Consider the following 6,394-nt stretch of genomic DNA (forward strand, 5'->3'; position numbering starts at 1 on the left):
GCTAGGGACATATATGGATTGAGGTGGGAAGTCTAAGGATTAATCTCGAGAGGGTATAATTTTTTTTTTTATTTTTTTTGACAACACAATTTATTTATCCGATGTACAAAAAAAAACAATTTTAATTGATTGAACAAAGTTAGGTCTTAGTTAAAAAATTAAGAAACAAAGAAATTTAAGTATTTAATAAAGATAATAATAATAATTTTTTATAAAATAAAAACGACAACGGAACAAAAGCCCTAGCCGCCTATTCGAAGCCCGCAAAGTAGAAAAGGAGGAGGATCCCCCCATAATAATTGAACTTGATGTTGAGCCTAAGCAAAGTTCTCGTAAGGTACGACATTACAACTTCTACAAATATGTTGAAGCGAAACCTCCCAATCTAAGTGTACGAGTTGTAGGATGACGACTACCTCAGCCCAATTTGGAAGCATAGCTGAAGCAATATTTGATTGATGGTAAATATTGTAAAACAATGAATTGGCTCCACAAAACCCGCATAAATTTACAAAAAAAGGCGACTTCATTATTAACTCGATAGATTGGTAAGTTGGGTTTGACGAGTTAGTGGTTAAATTACCTAACCATATCAAATTCACTTTGCCAGACTATCAAAGCGGGCTAACTCATAAGGCTTGGAAGACGAATGAATTGAGTCAAACTAGCCTACTTTTCTAAAGAGCCTCTAGAATCATAACTCGGCTCAACCCACTAGTTTTAGTTTTTTGTGGGTTTGGTTGAATTGCTCACAATAATTTAATAAAAATAAATTTGATAATAACCATTTTTGGGGGAAATGGGGAATGAGATCGACAAAAAATAAAATAAATGATTAATAGAGGAGTTTCCGTGGCGGGAAAGCAGGAACAGATTCTATGATTTAGCATTATAGCCAACCAAGAAGGAGTAGGAATCAAAAAGGACAAAGACAAAATGACAACAAAAAGGGTGGCCAAGTTGAATAGCCAATGAAGAAAGCAATTGATTTCACTCCATTTTTTTCATATCCACTCTCAACAAGTTAAAATTTCAATCCGATTTGACTTGCAAATTGGAAGATTAATATTCAGTCACTGAAGGCAAGTCATGGGTCAAGTGGGATTTTTCTTTCTTCATTAATGTTTCCAGCACTTTAGAGAGGACAGTAGTGGGGTATCCACATCGCCGCAACATGAGACTTTGAACGAATCAATTCATACAAGTTTTTACGATGATAGTACATTGAAGGAAAGGCGTCATGGAATTGTATTATTGTAATTTGTACGGACTACGGACTTTGCTATTCTTATAAAAATGATTAAGGTCTACGTCCATTTTTTTTACCTAGAGGGGTTAGGCCCTACGATTTTGTTTTTATAATAAGGAACTTTTTGATTGTGCTATAATAAGGAACTATGAACAAGTAGTTAATTTGAATATTATTATTTGAGGTATTTGTTCCAGTCTAGAACTCCGGTTAGGGCTAAGTAATTAAGCAACAGAAGTAGAATATGACAAAGTAGCAAAATAAGTAAAAAGTGTTAGATCCCCCGCTTGGGCGGTGTCCTCTTTATATAGAGTAAAATACACTCACCCCCCTCAAGATTTGCAAGAATGACACTCCACCCCATTCTTTTTAAAAATCTACACTCCACCCCATTTTTTATAAAGACAAATTTTAGTGACGAAAACAAATTCCTCACTACTAAAAACTAATTACTAATTAGTAAAAATTTAAATAAATTTAATGCATATACACTATCATACATTAATTTATGAAAATAATTTTACTGAATTAAATTTAAAAAAACCATTCACTCTGTCTGTTAAGTCCACGTCTCATCTATCTCCAAATCATATTTCTCACCACAAACGGCCACCACCAAGCCTTTACTCCCTTTAACACGGCTCCACTGTCCCACAATGTGAAACCCCATGGCACCTCCATGCCTCAAAGTTTTGTTGCAACCTGAACCCCAGAACGTGAATCGCACATCCCTAAAGCCACTTGTTCAACTACTTCTTGTGAATTTCACCCCTTGAAGTTGTGAGCGAACGCTCTGTTGGTCTTAGATATTGTTGGATTTTGTTAAAAACGATGCTCCACCGCCTCGTTGGGCTCTAATAACCTCAGATCCACTTCATATTTTCATAATTTTGTTTCTCTATTTTCTTCACCCATTTGTGTTGCTTTTTTGGCCTACAACCCAATTTTGAAAATTGGAGGTATAAAGAGATTATTTTGATTAAAATTGAATTATTACCAAATATGAAAACACAAGCATGTTTCACTATGTTCGAGATATGGTTTGTAAATCGGGCAGGTGTGCTATTGCATAATTTGCATTATGAATTTACGGAGGAAAAACGCGATTGAGAGAATGAGGAGGATTGTGATGTTTTCATTTTTAAATTTATTGGATTATATTGATTTTTTTTTTGAAATTATTGATTAACAATTTAAATAATAACTAATTATTAATGAAAAATATTTTTCGTCACTAAATTTGCCTCTATATAAAATGGGGTGGGATGTAGATTTTAGATAAGAATGGGGTGGAGTGTAATTCTAACAAACCTTAAGGGGGTGAGTGTACTTTACTCCTTTATATATTATGAGGTTCTGACCCGTTTGGGTCATGGGTCGCCTGACCCAATAGTACAAATTCGGTAAGCCCACGAGATTACAAAAGGTCGAAAGCCCAATAACAGTACACAAGCCCACAAAACACCTAATCTTAAAAGTCATTTTAAGATGCAGCGTGTCTTTTAAGTAAGCCCACAATACAATACTCAACGCCCCTTAACACATAAAGTTAATAACACTAAACTTAGGTAACTGTTACAAGCAAAAGATGATACATAATAAACAACATAAACTTCGCCCTTGTAACAAGCAAAGGAAGCCTCGCCTTTTTCAATGAGCAAAAGGAACTTCGCCCTTGTCGATTATTGCAGTTACCTCACCTGCTCTCTTTTTCAAGACTCTGACTAAGATCTTTTCCCGTCACTTCACTATCATATTCCTGTCAGAATTACAAACAAGATATGCAAATATTTTGAAACTTGAAACTATCAACTACACCTCATGATGAAACGGCGCCTGACAGTTCCCCAAAACCCACATCCACTCAGCATTTAATTCCCACTGACATTTCTTTATCAAACGGTACAAAAGTAATAATTATTTAACTTAAACTCTACACACCCATTCATTTTCGAAAGACGTTTCGCAAGTAAAAATTGATGGACCATTAAGAGACACGTCTCGGGAATTACCACCTCTACTAAAGGGTGAATCGACGCGCCTGCTCTTCACCATACTATAAAACTTGACCCTGAAAACCTTTTTCTTACCATTCTCCCCTCTTCTTACTCCCTAGTAATTTTCTCTAGAATTCCAAAGAACAGTCGCTGCCTTACCTCAAGTACTTGAAGAATTTCTGGGAATTTCACCAGAAACACTTCCCATCTCCTTCCAGATCTTGTCATCTCCCTTCCTGGTAATCTCTTTTTCCCCTCAACTTTTATTCATCTTTTCTATTTTTCTCTATTTTTCATACCCTGTCTATTCCCATTTCTCTTAAGCCCTTCCCCTGTTAAACTTAAAATCACCCCATCACTTTCTGGAGATAGATAATTTTCCCCAAAACTTAGAACTTGATTGCCTAACCTACTTCATCACTTACTCACATAAAACTCCTACCTGACAAACCCCATTTCCTCTTGATTTTCAGGAAACCTTGCTCTAAAAAATGGTTGCGAAAAATCCTCGTAAATCACCTAAGAAACGTAAAGAACCTCCAGTCGCTGACTCCTTATGGATCTCACGATCAATTGCTACCAGATACAGCGACTTCCGCACTATCCTCAAAGTGATGGATTTGATAACCCAATATAATTTTAGGGCTGATGGTAATGACACACATTTAGACATAGTCGCCTGCGCCCCTGATGAACCCTGCTGTTTCGGTAAACCTGACCCTAATGGTAAAAATCACACTTACTTCTTTAAAACTATGTTCCAAGACCTTGAATACAAACTCCCCCTTCCTGACTTTACCTGCTCTAGCTTAACCTTAATGAACATCGCCCCTACCCAACTTTCTGCTAATGGTTGAGCTTACCTTCGAGCCTTTGAATTATTATGCATCTGCCTAGGCATAATACCAACCTGCAAAAAGTTTTTCTCCTTTTTCGAAACTTCCGGCATGAAAGTGAAGGGCGAATATATTTCCCTATCCTCTGCCAGGGGGCGCGGGGTATTCACTCTCTTTAGGAGTAATTTTAAACATTGGAAATCTAAGTTTTTCAAATTAAAAGAGTCAGAACAAAGTAGGGATTGTAACACCCCGATTTCGGTGGCGTCACTTTAGTAACCAAAAGTAAAACTTAATGCGGAAAAACGTGAATATTTTTTTTTGATAATAACTAAGACAAGACTGAATTAAATAAAACCCAAAAGCGAAAAGCAACAGAACTAATGTACAATATATAATACAGCCCCCGCTGTAAGTAACAACCTCGTCACGAGTAACCTCCAGTGACGGAAAAAAAAGTGTAGCGCCCGAAGGCAATATGTACAGACTGAAAGTAAAGGTGAAGTGTCCGCAACACCATCCCTCAAAACTGAGAATAAGCTGGCCCATCGGCCTGAAACAAGACCTCCTAAGTCCAACCAACTCTCTGTGATTCCTGTAAAGAAACCACACAAAAAGCTATAGGTGGGAAACTACCCTGTCCCCAAAGAAAACAAATGATGTTCAGAGCTAAGACTCTACTCCTACACTAATCCCATCTCGAGGAGCTCACACCAGCACTAAAACCTACATGCTAGCATGATCGTCGTCCGAATCTGAATTCAGAACGACCTAGTCTAAGTACACCATCCGTCCTCCTCTCGCTACCGCGATGCGCTCCTGTTCCAGTATCTCAACTCTAGTTCCCCCCGAAGGGTGAACCATCATGATCTAGTCCGCCGTGGACATCTGACAAAGGGCGTTTGTCCGCCAAAGCACACACAGAAGACGCGAGGGTCAACTCCAAAGAATTATGTAAATAATAACATCGATAGATACAGATAATAGAATAGCCACTTAGGCTTATAGCTAGGGATAACATCCTAGGGTTACATATTCCATAACGAACATAAATGACAATAAAAACACTTAACATGTTCCAAATAGGATTAACAAATAACAATCACATTCGACAACTAAGTCAGTATGCATGTTGCATGAAATGATATGCAGGTTAACCCAGTCAACCAATATGCAATCCGGAACGGATGGACATCAACGGATCAGCCCTAGCACTAGCCACGGTGGGACCATTTCGGCCCGCGTGCCTCTTACTCCAACATCAGCGGTAGTCAGATCAGCCGTAACCCGTAGGTCTGCCATTTCGGTCTGCTACAAGAGACGTCTACAGACGCTCTTACACGGAAATCCGGGTCTTATGACCATTTTGGAATCCGACGAGGTCCAGAGTACGTCCTGTGTTAATACCCCATTAATGTTGCATGAATGCAGGATGATTAGTCAAACAACGTCTCCGAATCTCACTCGACACGTCGCCACGTGTTCTAGCTAAATTAAAGTCTCTAAAGGCTTACCCTAAGGTAAAGTCGATTCTGCGACAAAAGACACTTCTTTCCACAACACACATTCTCTCATGATGATCTCCAAATCATCCGACCCATCGCAATCCGATGGTCACAACTGCTCAACGAGCAAAAGTATCAACATACTCGGGAACTATCAATTCCCCGGACTTATCCCCAGGATAGCCCAACAACATAGCTGCTCCAACAGCACAATAACAAACGCTGCTCCAACAGCACCACAACATCTACATACTCGAAGCCTCTCAACTTTCTCAACACTGGGATCCGACGACACTTCTCGTTTTCCAAAACTAAGATTTGACTTCCACGCCTTCCTTTCGAGTTTATTATCATTAATTAAAGATTTAGAGGTTGTTTAATGTCTTATGAGTTTTCTTTACAAAATACTATCCTTTTAGTCTTATCGCAATTCCTATAAGTTCTCGGGATCTCCAAATCCCCAAATGACTCCAGAGAATGTCTCGATCCATACACATCATAACAAGGTCCGAATCTCATTCGTCCTATCAAACTTTCTTAGAACTCTCAAAATAAAATCGGCATGACCTGCCCGCTATTCTCACCATTCAGAATCTCAGATCTCATTGCATAAGTATAAATAACTCAGCACAACCAATCAACATGTCATATATCAATATATTAAGCAATAACCACATAGCACTTAGCATATAAGGCATGCACCACACATCCTAAATTACCCAATTAGCATTTAGCATGTAATTCACTCATCAAAAACATTCAGTAGATGCATCATCTACATTGTCAGCCGAAGCCTCAGAAAACATT

The sequence above is a fragment of the Lotus japonicus genome, chromosome 2 (assembly GCF_012489685.1).
Source record: "Lotus japonicus ecotype B-129 chromosome 2, LjGifu_v1.2".
Classification (NCBI taxonomy): domain Eukaryota; kingdom Viridiplantae; phylum Streptophyta; class Magnoliopsida; order Fabales; family Fabaceae; genus Lotus; species Lotus japonicus.